This window comes from Numenius arquata, chromosome 7 (assembly GCF_964106895.1).
Source record: "Numenius arquata chromosome 7, bNumArq3.hap1.1, whole genome shotgun sequence".
NCBI classification, from domain to species: domain Eukaryota; kingdom Metazoa; phylum Chordata; class Aves; order Charadriiformes; family Scolopacidae; genus Numenius; species Numenius arquata.
Genome location: NC_133582.1, coordinates 56312573 through 56328510, shown reverse-complemented (window position 1 = coordinate 56328510; position 15938 = coordinate 56312573). Strand labels below are relative to the sequence as shown.

Here is a 15938-nt window from a genome sequence, read left to right as displayed (position 1 = left end):
GATAGACTTTGTATTAGCCCAGGATTACAGTACATCATTTAGTGCTAGTGAAAGAGAACTCGTATCTCCTAGCTTGTTGAGATCAGCAATAGCTGGAATTAGTTTCCAGACCTGATTGATGAAACGTTCTTCTTCTCTGATTTTTGAATCCTCTGACTTTTGCTTTCAGCTGTCTGTATATACTGTATCATACTGTAGTCTTGAACACTGTTAACGTTAGGGTATTTTTTTTTCCCCAGTGGACAGGTACTGACTGCTGTATCGGTGGTCCCAGGCTGGTGTATAAAGTATAATTTAGAGAAGAATAGAAGGTGGATGTAAAGAGGCAAGGCAAGGCACTGTTAAAAAATTGCATTGTTTTCTTTTTTTGCACTGCTTAGTTAATTGTTCATTCTGTCTTATTCGATGACACTGTCCGCAGAGACATCCTTAAATGAAGCAGATGCAAGTTCTGGTGAGAAGCAAAAATGCAGCATTAGGTTCCAGTCGGTTATTAGGATATATATAGGATATAAAGCACAGAGCTGTTATCACTGTCATCTGATATCCAATCACTCGTTTGTGGGTTTTTTTTTTTTATTTTTAATAAAGACTAATCATACACAATATCGCATAACCTTTACTGCTAGGTCTCGTGGACAAATCCCAGAGCAGCGCCTGTGCGTACGATGCCAGCTTGGCCAAAGGCAAGTTGGGGCTGTCGGCCAGCGTTCCCCCAGGGCTGGCAAGCGCAGTGCGTGTCTGCAGCCGCCGGCCCTTCCCTTCGCCCTAAGGCCGGGCTGGACGCGGTGGAAGGCCCTGTTTATTTAAGTCACTGCTTTGTCGGGTCCCCGCTGTTCTCCTGCAGAAAAGTGATTTTGGGAGGGGGGACAGGAAATGCCTTATGGAAACAGGAAGCCCAAGTGATTCATGTGCTGAGGAATGCGGGGCGGGGGGGACGGGGCAGCGCTCCCTCTGTTTTTAAAGGCACTCTATGAATTGATTTATTGTCAAAGAAAATAACAAAGCGAGTAGGGAAATTGTTAAGGAAGCTTTCCAGTGAAACATTTCCTTCATATTCCCTTTTGATATGTTTACCTTGTTTTATAGGTTTACTTTTGTTAAGCTAGTTAAAGATTCATTGTATTAAGATCCCCTTTAATATGGATAATCCCAAACTGACCTGGAATCCTTGTCAGGTTTTTTTTCTATTAAAAATATTTATATTTCTAAAGCTGAGGTATTTTAAGGTGCAGTATCCTGTTTCAAAAGAGATAGCTGTTTTGCCAAATGTAGAAATTGTTCTAAAATGTTATTAGCATGTGTTGTTTACATTATGCTCTAATATTATTAAATCTCTTATAAAATGTTGCAACTTCTAAAGATACATTATCCTTTTTCCTAGAAGGTCTCGGAACAAATGACTAAATAGTTGCTATAAAATTAAAGGCCTCCTGAAATATAAAGATCATCTTAGATAGGAAGGATTTATTAATTGAGAAAATACAGGTGATTCTTTTGTGTGCTTCTGTCTGAACAGAAATCTTTCTCCACTTTGGATGAAAAAAATGACATTCACATTCAAAGAGTGAAGCATAAAAAAATGAAATTATATGTTTTGCCCATTCTGTATAATTTTTAATTTTCTTTGAAACCTAACTTCAGCCTCATCAAAAAGGGATAGTGCATCTTTTAAAATACATTTTATTTGGGGAGAAACTTGCAAATGAGAAGACTTTTGTACAATATCACTTCAAAGACATGTATTCACAAATGATAAAAGATATTTTTGTAACGTCATTCAGGTGAGAAACCCCAATACATTAGTGGACTTTAATTTCAGAATCTTTCAAATTTGGATAAAATTAAAATAGAGAAACTACCTGGAACCAGTGAAAAGGAAAACTGGGTTTAAACAACCACATTTCTAATTGATAATTGTCTCTTACATTTTAAATCTACTGTATTTATTATAATTTACACCCTTAGAGGTGATCTCTTGTTTTGTGTTGTAAATATATTCTGTTTGTATGTTCCCTTTTTTTGCCTTCTGATATAAGTCTCTTCCTTTCTCAAATAAAGTTTTTTTTAAAAGATCCCCTTTCAGATATCTGACTTTGTGTAAAGTTGATACCTTAGTTGTGCTTTCGCTTTGTATAACCAAATGTGTTCGCCACACGTTGTTGAAACAATTCAGGCTTTCAGGAGCAAGGTTTTTATTACACGATTCTTACAATGATTACACAAAGTCTTTTTTTTTTTTTTTTTTGGGTCTCTCGTTTTATCCTACATCAGCCATTATAAGTTTCGGTGAATGTGGAAGTAGTATCGATGCATGCTCGTTTTCCCATCATGGCATCTGTCGTGAACATGTGTCATACGTTGTGCCATATAGGAAACGTAAAGGTGAATCCCAGTTTCTTGGCTCCTGATTATCCAAAATTCAGCTGAACTGCAATAATTTCCGTGACACTTTTAAAAGGTGCCTAGAACCCAAAAGGTTTTGATCTGAAACTGAGCTTATACTGACCTCTCTGATATTCCTCAAGACCTTTGCAAAACTAGAGCCCACCTGTAAATGTGCTGGGGAGGAGGGAACCCACAGACCCTGCAGACCTTAAAGCAATTGTGTAAGACAGTCGAGTCCTGCCTTAGAAACTCCAAAGCACTTCCATGAAGATGTTAAATGCTTTACTGGTTTGTGATATTTCCTGAACCTTGCTTCAGATCTACAGAGAGAAATAGTTTGTACTGAAAAACCTGTCACTGTTGCTGAAGTACATGAGTTATTACTGCCAGAAGAGTTGAGATAATCGTTGCGTTCTGGCTCTTGTAACTGTTCTCTAAATTGCAAAGGCTCTTAACAGCTTTGGTTCTGGAATAATTTTAACTAAAATAAAATGCTCTCAGCAACTTAAGTGTGTAAGAATGAAAATAATTAGATTTGATTTACAGAAATATTTAGTGATATAACAGCAAAGTAGCGTCTCATCAGTCATACACAGGAAAGTATTAGATTAAAAAGTCAAGATTTAGGTTAGGAAACTTAAGTCGCATTAACAGTGCAGCATCAATACTGCTTGCCCTAGTGATTATTACATATTTAGAATTTCGTGCTGCTTTCAGCAGGGGTTTTATTGAGATGCTTTTTGTTTAAATACTCATGTCAGAATTAGAAGAGCAGCTGTAAATGTTTTCAATTTACAGCATTTCTGTTTTGGAGGCTACACCTGGGTTTTTTTTCTAAATTGTTTGTTTACCGTGCATCAAAGCACCCGTAATGAAGAGAGCAATCATAATGCAATACAATTCACAATTCCTTTTCCAGGAATGATGTGCATCTCTTTCTTCTTTGTCTCTTTTTTTTTTTTTTTGGAACAACAGATGTTTATTCTGTCCTGTTCTCCAAAAAATAAAGCCAGTAGAGCTGCCAATTTAGAAGTAATTACTACTAAATGAGGAAAATGCTTCAGAATATTTATATACTCAAGACAGACACACATTACTGGAATGTAGATACTGTAACATTAGCCTTTTTTTTTGTCTTCTGGCATTAACGAAATAGGATTAAAAGCTGAATGCTTCAGCAAAGCAGGAGCACTCCAGGCACTACCACAGCTCATCCTTTCTATTCAGCAATTCATTCGCCCACTATCTTCATTCCATCTTCATTATCATCAGGATCACTAAGACTTACTCCATGTTACTTAAGCCAACTATATGTACCCTGGTTTTATCTTCACTGGCATTCTGAGGTAAAAAAAAATAATCTATAAACATTAGTCCCAAGCACCAATCTAAAAATGTTTACTTATTTCTCCCCCTTATGAACACTTTGCAATTTGCAGCCAAAATTAGCTAAGCCAAGTTAATTTCCTTATTGTACTCCGTCCCGCTAGCAGCATGTCCTACTTATCCACTTAAGAGATGTTTGTTTGCTTTTCATTTATTTGTTTAGTTTCTGATTTCCTTATGCAGTTCCCATCATCTGGGTGGTAGTGGGGCTTCTGTACCTCGTTCCTCAGTGGAGAAATACAAGGTTAGAACATCATATACTGAATTACTGTTCAGGGAAATGGAAGAAGAGCATCCTGGATAAAATTATCTTCTCTATTGCTCTAGCGCGATCCCAGTGATTTTTGTGGAATTTTACCATGCTGTTAGGTAGACGCTGTGCTTTGAATGTGGTAGACTTTGTGCTTTGTAATTGCTTGATTTTTTTATTTTTTTTTTCTCTTTTAACTCAGCCTAATTTGGAATTTTAGCTTTAAAGGTAAAGGCTGCAATTGAGTCAAACTGCAGAGCCAGTGGAAAGGCTGGGTTTCTCGGCCACGCTCACACCCTCACACAGACAGACGGGAATGGGAAGGGGCATCCCTCAGGAACGTCCTGGTTTCTGGTACCAATCTGCTGAGCTCCACCGTCACACGCCTTGTGCCGATTTTGCTTCTGGCCCATGACTCATCCAGGCCCTCCAGGATAACATCCCTGGCTGTCTGGGGGTACGCACGGCTGTTAGAGACATGCCCCCCCCCCCGCCAAGGGTTTCTTCAGCAGCAGCTGAGAGCTAAAAGGGTAGTAGCCTGGTAACCTGAAATCACTCTCCAGCAAAGTCTAGTTCTCTGCGATGACTACGAGGGCCTTAGTCACTAGAGTTCTTCTGACAGACCAGATACTTACTTTTAAGCGATTCGGTGCTTTAATTAGCTGGTTAAATGAGATGGTTTGAGTCTGGCTGTGCAGCCTTTGTGGCATTGGTTTTACTTCACGTTTCCGTAGTTGCCTTGAAGTGACTGTATTGACTCTTAACAGCCCATGGCCCTGAGATACAAGGGAGGTTGGTTGGAGGATACGCTGTTAAAAGTACCCCTTCTGCACACTTGGTCCTTCCAAGGTGGTACCACGTTACAACATTTTTGGCCTTGAGAAGTGCTGTGAAGAGCAGGAGAAATGGAAATGTAAGTTTTGAACAATGTCAGACTTCCAAATAGACCTTCCATCCCCCTTCGCCTCCCTCAGTGAGGTTGTACCCGTGTTCTTTTATCTACTATCTCAACCCACCTTTTCTTTTTTTTGTAGGCTGCCTTAATTGTCTCCATTAACTGTGCAGCCAGTGAGAAATGCGCTAATCTTACACCTTTCTGCCCTTCCTCAGCTCTGTGGGTGCACGGTCCCAGTGCGACCCCTGCATAACACGAGCGCTGTGATTTCTGGGATCCAACCTGAGCCATAGGCTGGATGGATGGAGCAAGGGGGCAGAGCACTGTGTAGTTGGTATTTGTTATCTGAAAGTTTTTCATTCTTCTGCACGAGAGGAAGCTCCATCTGAACACTCTGCCAGCTTTATGTCATCTTTACTCTTACAGTCCTATCCATCTGTATCAAGTTTTTAACTAGTCTTTAAAAATGTAGGTTCTTATCAAATGCTACAGGAAGAATAGCTTTTCTTTTTATACTTTTTATATTCTATGTGAAAGTGCATAATAATGAGAATATTTACAAGTAATTTTTCTTTCCTAGTTGGATTTCAAAATGATCCACTTTTTCAGAAAGTATCAAATCTACTTTCTTAATAATTGCCAAGGAGATTATTATTTTTGGTTTTCTCTCCTATTGTAAACTTTCGGTTACAGAAGGCAATAAGACTTGCTTTATCGCAAAATTAAATCAAGAACTGAATTGTCTGACCAACCGTATGGCATCAGAAAATAGCAAAATTACTTCATTTCACTGATACCGACACAGAATAATGTTGAGTTCTTTTTTTTTTTTTTGATCCAGATTTTTTTGTGCTTCTCTTCCTCCTTCAGATACTTAGGATGCAGCACCTCCATTCATCTGTTAGTGCTGCCTTTTGTTAGAGAAAGCAGCGTGTGAGCAGACCGCTGGGGCAATACTAGGCAAAAATTAGTTAATCAATCAGGGGTCCCTAACTAGCAGGAATCGAAAGCCTGTAAGTCCAGATCCCAGTAATTACCGCTTCACATTTTGACAGTCGGATGATACGACTTTCATACCATCGGGCAATTTATTATTTCCTGTATCGGACAGCACAGGGTTTTATTATTATTGTCATTGAAGGGGATTATGTGTTCTTGGAAAGCTGATTCTTTAAATGCTTCATTTTGGGGAGGGTTCTGTTTTGACCTCTGAATGTCTGTCTCTCTGTCAGACACACGTATGCCTGCGCACACGCAAGTTTTCATTCTCTTCCCTTAAAATGTGAGAGTGAGTAAATGCACACCTCAGTATACTGCTGGCTAAACCTTCATAAAGCTCTGTTGTGAACGTCCTGCAAGGTCAGCTCAGCCCTCTGAGGCATAGGTGCTCTAAAGCAGAAAGCAGCACGTAATCTGTCTCCTCTCACCTTCTGGCCTGTGACCTTTGGGTCCCCAGGAGACCCAGGAGGTCTTTCTGTTCATGCTGCCTGTATTTCCTCAGCAAAGGGTCTTGTGAAAAATCACAGCCATGAGATTGCAGCAACACAGCGATGGCAAGGGCGTGAGAAGGCTTTGCTTAGGTTCTCTGCAAAGCAGCTATGAAACAGGCTGAGGGAGCTGGGCTTGTTCAGCCTGGAGAAGAGAAGGCTCCAGGGAGACCTTATAGCCCTTTCCAGTACCTGAAGGGGGCTACAGGAGAGATGGGGAGGGACTCTTTATCAGGGAGTGGAGTGATAGGATGAGGGGTAATGGTTTTAAACTGAAAGAGGGGAGATTTAGGTTAGATACTAGAAAGAAATTCTTCACTGTGAGGGTGGTGAGACACTGGAACAGGTTGCCCAGAGAAGCTGTGGATGCCCCATCCCTGGAAGTGTTCAAGGCCAGGCTGGATGGGGCTTTGAGCAACCTGGTCTGGTGGGAGGTGTCCCTGCCCAGGGCAGGGGCGGTGGAACTCGACAATCTTTAAGGTTCCTTCCAACTCTAACCATTCTATGATTCTATGAAAAATGAGGATTCAGTCTCCAGCCCTTACCTTGGTCTTTTCCTTTTGCTCCAACCAAAAAGGGCGCTGTGATGGTTTTTACGTGACAGCTTGCAGATTTTTAAAGCAGATCTCTGTTACCAAACAGACCTGAAAGGAGCACGGGGCAGAAATTGGGCAATGCTCTCCGTCTGTGCACACAGGGACAGCTTCCAAAACCAGCTGCTTCTAAGGCTTGCTCTCCTTGATCTTCCTCTCCTGAAAAATACAAGTTGAAGAGTTTCTACACACCAGAGGGCATGGCTTCCTCACTCAGCTGCCTGACTGCACACAGGGACAGGTGGTGATCAGGTCTCCCTCATTCATCACCCATTTTGATCCATTTTGAGACCTTGCCTTACGGCATCAGAGGCTCCCAAACCCAACTGCACATCCCTCGACAGCTTCCTTTTTTTATAGAACTTTCAGGTTCTCACCATTTACCTACATTTGTACAGGTCTTCTGTCATAGTTTCCTATTAGTTTCTGTGTAGATTTTAGTTTTCTGAAGCTACTGCAGAGAGCTTCAAAGCTTCTCTGTTAGTGTTTTTGACAAAAAAAAAGAAAAATGGCAGCACTGAATGTGGGACAACAGCCTCAGTCCAGGGACACCTCGCTTGAATAGCTCTGGTTTGTCAACTTCAGCAGGTATTTAGGCCTTGCTAAGGATGCTAATGATTTCAGTTAAAACACATGCAGCATTATACCCTTTGAGCTACGTAAGTGAGTTTTTTTCCTAAGAATCTCCATGCGTTCTCAGGCAGGCTCTGAGAACACAAACACAGGCAGCACAGGACCAGGAAGAATAAAAGGAAGAGGAGCAAGATTCGTTCCTGCAGCAAGAGATTGCGGATGAGCACAGGGGCTGTTTACTCATCCATGTGGGGGCTGTTACTTACTTTTGTTGATGGATAATGCACTAACCGTGCAAGCTGCTCATTTTCCAAAGTTCTTCTCTGAAAAGCTGGATTTCAGTTGACTGCTTTCAAGTCAGGTACTATTATATGTCACTGTTATCGTAGCTTGGACCTTCCTGTAGAAGAGGTAATCCTTCCTTTCACCTCTCTGGCCCTTTCCCTACAGCTTTTAACGAAAGAAAAAAGACTCAAAGCACATAAAAAGTTTCATTTTCAAGTTCTGCTTCCATGTGAGAACCTGTAATTTGGTCAGAAGCTCCATCAGGGATGAGCAGACCAGGGCACGCTGAAGCCCATGCTCATTCCTAGCTCCGTCTGGGTCCAACTTGGTGAGCAATCCAGTAGCCACACTCCCAAGCTTTGCACTGTTTCACTGGCAAGTGGTTCCTGAAGCCGTTGGCCACCGAGATGCTTTCAAGTTGTGATTCAGTTGGCATCAAGCACATTCAGTCAAAGAGGCAGTGGGTTCCGTCTGGTGGGACACCGTACCCGCAGGAGCACAGCGTTTCTGAAGCAGCCGTCGTAAAGGTGAGCTGCAGGTGGTCACCACAGAGAGACAGTTTCATAAAAGAGTTTCTTTCATGGATTTTAATTTCAGTAGCCAGTCCTAGAGGCCATGACTAAGTGGATCATATATGCCTGAAAGGATACTGAGAACTTTGCTGATCAATGACAGGAAGAAGTGGGCGTTTGCTTCTCTTTCTTACTGTCATGGCCACCCCCACATTTAGTCTCGTTGCAAAAGGCTGAATATTAACTTATAGGCAGGTACTCAGAGTGGGTTAGGTACATTAGAGAAGAAAAACTTTTGGAAGCTCTTTACATTTTCTTACAAGGGTCAGCTCTGCTGTGTCTACCTGCTGTCCTGCATGATTACCCAGCTAGTGATTAAGGAAATCACAAGACGGGGTACTTCATATTTGATGCATAGCAAGTTATTATTCATGTAGTGCTGGTATTTCCTATTTTTTCTTTCTTCTGCTTTAATATAGATGATAAGTACTGAAAAGGAAAAAAAAAAAAAAAAAAGACTTTTCAGGTGAGGGGCTTAGAAATGGAGGAGGATTTGGCAAGTTGGAAAGGAGAGACACAATCCCACTGAGGTTAGTGGCATTCAAGCTGCAGAATCCTGTAAATGCAACAGTAACATACATCAAGAAGGACCAATATATAAATATTTTGCTCTTCCATGTTACAAAGTTCATCCATTGAACTGAGAGCTCAGGCCTAACAAAAGCAGAAGATTCCAGCCCTGCAGCTGACTACACAGCTGAAATACTCCATGCAAAATAGGAAGCTGGAAAATACTGTCTCACAACTTGACTCTTTCCAAAAACCAGACCCACTCCCCAGCTATCGCCTTCTCCACAGATCACTGTTACAGTATCAGCAATGAACAACTACCAGTCATGACTGCTGCTGCACTCCATCCCTGTGTCACATCGCTTCTGAGAAGTGCTGGGCTGGAGGAGGTCCTCGGGGCTTATAGCAGGTCTTTGGAACGAGGAGTAGGAACCAGGGCAGGAAAACCAAAACCAGCCAAGTCCTGTGGTCTGGGTAGTTCACCAAGGGCATCACCAACGGCAGCACTGAATTACTTTAACACTGGCAGAAGCCACTGGACTGAATTTCACATGCTTTCATAAGTCCAAGTACACAACAGCATTATAATAGCAAGGAAATGCTACCAGGTTTGCTCTATAGGCTCAATCTCCTCTGTGCCCCTGAAGCAGCTGTGGTGGTTCACAGGGACGGAGGCTCCTGACAGCGTTAGCTTGTGTCCCTAGCTAACCCCCTAAAAAGGGTAAGCACCAAAAGGTGAAAGGCAGAGCTGCTTTCCAAGAACACATTTTGCAAAATCAGAACTATGTCCAAAGATAACACAGTATGTAACTCCTCACCAGAAGCTTTCCCAGCCCTTTCTCCCACCCATGGCCATCCTGTGGGTGTCCCCTGGTGTACCACCCCCTCTGCCAAGCTCTCTGGATTTGCCCCATTCCTGACGATCAGAAGGCATAAGAGATCCTCTTGGGAAGGGCCACAAGCCTTTAGTTACCGCTGCTTCACACACACCCTTGGCCACCCCATGGTGGGGTTGGCTCCTGGCAGGAAGGGGACAGTGGCTGGAGGCCAAGGCCAGCCAGGGAGCAGGGGAAACAGATCGGGATGCATCCTCCTCACTCTGGCTCTGCTGTGGGACGTAACGGTGAGGCGGGTGAAGCAGCAGCCATAAAACATCTTACAGGACACCTTGTAGTTAAGCTTGAGAGCCCTCCTTGGCTCAGAGAGGAGCTCCATCCCCTCCTGAGGATGACAACATTCCTGCAGCCAGAGGCTCCAGATTCCTACCTGCTGCAAAGAACTTTATTGTCTTTGTTCTCAGAAGATGGCAAACAAGGGATGAAGTGCTTTGCCTTTTAACTGATCGTTTTAACCCATTTTATAGAAAGTTCAGGCTAAATTTAAGTTGAAATGCACTGATCCTTTCAGGGAACAGAAGAGTTCAGACAGTTAAATGTTGTTAAAAAACAAAAGAAAAGACCCTTGCCAGCTCCTACCAACATGAGCCATTGGTTTTCCTGTCATTGTTCTCTCCTTTAATTATTTTACAGACACTGTTAAACACAAGTTTTCCTGATCAAGTCATGGAGATTAGTTAGTAAAGAAAGTATTCAAAGGAGTAGAAGAAAAATGCCCCAATTCCAAATTCTCCATCCTGACTACACCTTGAATCTCACTTCAGTAGCTTGAGAGATACTATAACCACTAAAGATTGAGCCAAGAGTATCAACGTTCCGTCATCTTTATTACACTACTTTTTAAAGATAAATTGACCTTTATTTTTCCAGCCGGAAGCTTGTACTTTGATTTCATTGAATTATTATCAATTACTAAATTTAATACAGTAGTTCAGTGCTAGACTTGAAATCAGAAGCACTGAACTTTCTGTTCCTTCTTATCTGAGAATTCTGGACCAAGGAGATAGGTAAAGGGAAGATGGAATAAAATGTTTATGAAATTATCCAGTATACATTCACCAGAAAACAGTGAGATACATTTTTAATTTACCTTCATGGACACATTTTCATGTGATGAGATGGCTTTTCCCAGATTCTTAGTTCTGTTCATGCTAAGAGCATTTTGCAGTCTTCAGAATTTATCATTTATAGGAAATGTTCCTGTGTGTCATCTCCTAAAAATCTCAAGGACTGGACATTTAAATCAGTGACCTCACTGATCAATAGCTCCTTCCAAACTGACCTGCAGCCTTTTCCCTATCATGCAAAACCATAACAAAACAAAAGTACCCGTGATTTCATTTGGCATCATCAGCCGCTGAAAGATGAGTCGGAAACAGATTAGCAAGTGTTCTAGTTGATCTTAATAGTGCAGCAACAAGCACATTCAAGGATGACAGATGATGCCTCTGACTAGCAATTCTTCTGACCGTATTATGGCACGGATAAACATGCTGTCTTTTCTAACAACTGGCCATGAAAACAAAGAAATTTGAGTTCCTATTCCTGCAGAAAACAGAACTGAAATGAAAATTAATTTTTAATACGTGTTTGGAGGACCTGACTATTGCAAAAGACCGACAGAAATATGTTAGGATCTCAGTTTGTAAGACACCCAAGATGTTTCTCTTAACATTACTGGGAGGGTTTTGGTTTTTTCCTCTGAATCAGAGCATCAGCACTACCCTCCAGTGTAAACCCAGTAACGCTTCCTGAATGTTCACATGCTCCAGGCGTTTTGAGCTGCACCTTTAAAAATAAATAAATAAGGAATTAACTTGTTTGGCATTTCAGGCCAATGACCAAAGCCAGGGAGCCCAGTGAGTGTGCTACTATATTCCCTTTAACTTTATTTTTGTGGGCATCATGCATTTTTAAGATGGTTATACATTTCCCCGAACCAATGTGATATAAAAGATTTACTGTTACAGTTTGTGTGTGGCCAGGCAACGGCATATGGAAAACATGTTTCCTGCTATTTAATTTAATTACTCTAATCACGTGCCAGCCCCGGGCATGTCATTCTGGACCTCTGAGGCTCTTTGTCTGTCAAAGAGATGGACAATATCTTGGCTTTGTTTAGTTGCTCTGCAGGCTGCAGATAAAACCACTGAAATACTGACTGTTTGTTTAACCAAAACTTTGCATTTTAACCATTTGGCTTTGATTTTTTGTTTTACAAGAAAAGATGACATTTTGGCCCTGGTGAGCTGAAAAGGAAATATTAGGGATATGAAGAAGAACTGTCACTTTCGGGTCTTAATAGATGAAAAAGAATACTCTAGCCTTCTGGTCAGGAATCAGCTTTGTTAGCGGAAACTTAAGACACGTATCGCTGTTATTTTAGAGTTGCCTGTTAGCAAGGGCAGCTGGAAAAGTCCGGTTTATAACTGCTCCATTCTAATAGGGTTAGCTCTTCATTCAGCAGTTTCAGTAGATTTTAGTTTCTTTAATTTTGATAGATGAAACTGTAATGGGTGAAACTAATTACAATTCCATAGCAAGTAATTGTACCAATAATGTTGCATCCTGGTATAAGTTAGCTTTTATGTTAACACCCTAAAGTTATTTTTATATAAGAAATACTTAAAAATTACAGCTTTAAGTCTTTTGACAAAAATTTAAGAGCAGGTAGGCAGATTACAGTACTTCATTCATATTACAAACCCCAAATCTACAGAGAAATTAATCACACACTTAGCTTTAAGTATGTGCTTAACACCACCACTTCCTTCACTTGTAAGCAAGTGCTCAAGTCTCCATGTTTTCCTGTGCCCAGAAGTGATACTAAAGAGTACTTTAGAAATTATATCCTCATATAGTCTAACAATCATGTTGTCAAAAGAGGAAAGAATAAGAACCAGCTTTTAATCAATTAGTTCCATCTTCTAGAGAATTACTACACATGGAAAGACTTGTCTATTCTTACAATTTTGGAAACTGAATGAACTTCAGTTACTGTAAGTTTCAACAGTAAATTAATCTACTTCTTTATATGGTAGCGTGCCAGTGCCCTGCCAGAGTAGTTTTCAAGCTGCATGGCATGGGAGAGGGTGGGCAGAAGGTCTATGAATATGCTTTCAAGAGGTCTGCACTGTCAGAGGAAAACATTGGACGGGATGGGATGCAAAGAAGGAAAGTGTCCCTCTGAGCAGAGTTTACAGATTTCTGATATTTCAACGTATGGTTCTCCAACTGGCTTTATTTCCCCCCCCCCCCCCCCGTTTTCTAGCTGAATCAGTAAGAAACAAAGAAATAAAAATTATTTCCTGTAAGTTGTACAGTACAGAATGCAAGAATGAAAAATGTTGTTAGTGTATGCTGAGTTACAGCTCCTGTCCCATTTAGCTTTGAGCTAACCACTAGATGACACTACTTCCCACTTACTTAACAGGTGTGGGTATATGCTCCCATCTTTCTACATACCAGTTGATATATTTACATGCTTCTTGACCAAAGAACGTCAAAAAGAACATAGTACAGGGAATGCCTTCACCACTATACATTTTGGTGAATTTTGTGTTTTGTGTATATACACAAAGGTATTTAGGTGTGTGCATGAAGGCGTACACAAGCATTACAAGCAGTACACGTGTCTTTGCACAATTTATAGAAAACGTGTATTATAACTCACTGTGTGAGTCTTCAGGGTGTTGTAACTCACCAAGTGTTGATGACAGCTCTACTTAAAAGAAACCAGAGGAACTCCAACAAAAACTCAATAGGCTGGAGTTTGTAGAGAACATTCCCCTTGTCCCCTACTTGCCCCATGCCCTCAAAAAAAAAGGGATGCTATATTGGCTTCTGTAGTGTGATTCTGGAAAGACTGGGCATAGGGAAAAATATCACGCTGAGGAGTCAGACTGCACTGTTCAAGTCCAAAAATGACAAACGGTGAGGAGAAGGAGAAAGACAGAGAAGGGCTGTCCTGCATATCCATAAGGCAGCTGCCGCCGCTGTGGTTTTTAAATTAGGAACAATGAACTTTCCAGAAGGGTGTGTGGAAAGAATCCCACATTTCTAAAAGCCTGATTTTCAGAAATCAGGCTCCAGATTACTTGAAAAACAGCTCCTCCAAAGTTCTATTTATGCTACTAAATCGCACACACAAGGTCATGAGGATATGGGACTGGAGCAATAGCACCTTCCGATACACTTTTATTTCTGCCTATGTCAACAAACATCTCCCTTTTTTAAGATTCGTCTCAGTGATTTATAACACATTTGTTCTATATGAGCTATAACTGTAACGCGCAGGTTGTGTGATATACTTCATTTAAGGAGTATTTTAAATGGCCATACTAAAACATGTCTTTAAAATCTGCCTGTCATCTACTAGTGTGACAAGGCACTACCCACAGTCAAAGCAAAATTAACAATTACTTTTTGGTTTAGTGATCTAAATGTGAAATATTAAAAATCTTCTTCTCTTTGCACATGCTTTAATCCTGGTCCCCCGTGGCTGTGGCAATGAGGGTTGGGTAAAACCTAATCCTCCATCGCATCAGTACATTAGTACTTCTGTCCTGCTGGGGAAGGGGAGCTGCGAGCAGGGAGGGTGACCCTCCTTGCCTTGGCGGGATGCTCTGCCCTGTTTACATTTCACATTCCACCCCAACCCATTATTTCAGCATTAATTCTTCTGTTTTGGTGCAAAGAGCTGCTACTAAAATGTAGTAAAGCTTTACAGTCATGTAAGATGGTGTCCATAGAGCATCAGTGTTAAACTCAATTAGCGAGCAAGGTATTTCTGCTAGTAAGCTGTTTTTGTTATATCAAGTTTGTCATAAGATACAAGCTCAATCGCCGACTTGTAGTACTTCAAGTAATTACACTGCCTTAACGGTGTCAGTTTTGCTGTATCTATATGACAGTTCAGCTAATGTAACGCTTCCTGTAGTTCCGTAGAATATTTGGAAATTGTACTTACAGATAAAAATCTATCCCATTCACAACTGAATTATCCCAGGTTACAGCAGTGTCAGTCCTTAGCCACTATAAAAGAGCAGTGATACACCATAGACAGAGCAAGATATTTGCAAAATTATGTTGCCAAGTCATTTGTCAACAGAAGGAGATATGTTTATCTGTTTACAACCAACAACTTAACAAGATCCATGTAATAACTGAGATTTTCTCAGCAGTTTAAGGGTGCCCCAGTCCCCAGAAACAACTATGGCTGGAATCAAGGCTACCTAAATTGCCACCATAAGCAATGTAATCAAAATCAAAGGTATAGTTTTATCCTGTGCATGTCTTATTTGGACAGGTTAATTTATTTGGGATTATGGATCTGAGGAGAAAAGACATCTAATTTTAAACATAAAATAAGAGAAAGGATGAGAAATAACATGCTAGCCAGAGGTTTTGCCTGTTTATTAAAATGCTGTCTTGTATTTAATCTAAACAAGTGTAATTACTTTTTCAGACTGTGATTTCCTCTGCAAATCTTGTGCTCTAATATTTCATTTAGACAGGACATTTATGTGAATTGCTTCTTTTTCACCAATTTCCTACAGTTTCTTAAATTTGTCAGTAAACTCGCTTGAGCCTCCCTCCAGAGACTGGTTAGGAAGGGAAAAAGCTCTGTGCTCTATTCGTGGCTAAGCAGGAGATCCAGGAAGGTTAGCTAGGATAGACCAAAGCAGCAAGACAAGAAAGCAGCTTATCTTCAGACCCGAATCCGGGACTTGCTGCAGTAAGAATACCCTGTTGATGCATATGCTGCACGTGTAGGGACAAGTTTCCTGCTCAGTCTTGACTGTAAAAGCACGCAGTGCTTGCATTGCTTTTGAAGGGAAAGCGATTAAAAAAAAAAAAAATAAAAATTTTAAGTCACTTTTGATCTCTCCCTCTGACAAAAGGACTTTAAGCTACAGCGAGGCCAGAAATGCAGTCCTTCGGGGCTAGCCTCTTCCCTTTCTCAGGAGGAAAGCAGCCTGGCTATACCTGCTACACTTGTGGAAAAGAAATTATGACTTAATGGTGTTTCATTCTTGCCCCGCAGCAATGGACTTCTTGTTAGCTGGATCCGAGATGGCAGCAGGAAAAAAGTAGTAATTTG

At 41.0% G+C, this 15938-nt stretch overlaps 1 protein-coding gene across 1 annotated transcript in view; it reads left to right on the top strand.

Moving 5' to 3' along the window:
- The window catches only part of HDAC9 (histone deacetylase 9), a 230515-nt gene that overhangs the window by 44598 nt on the left and 169979 nt on the right, over positions 1-15938 (top strand). The window lies entirely within an intron of this gene.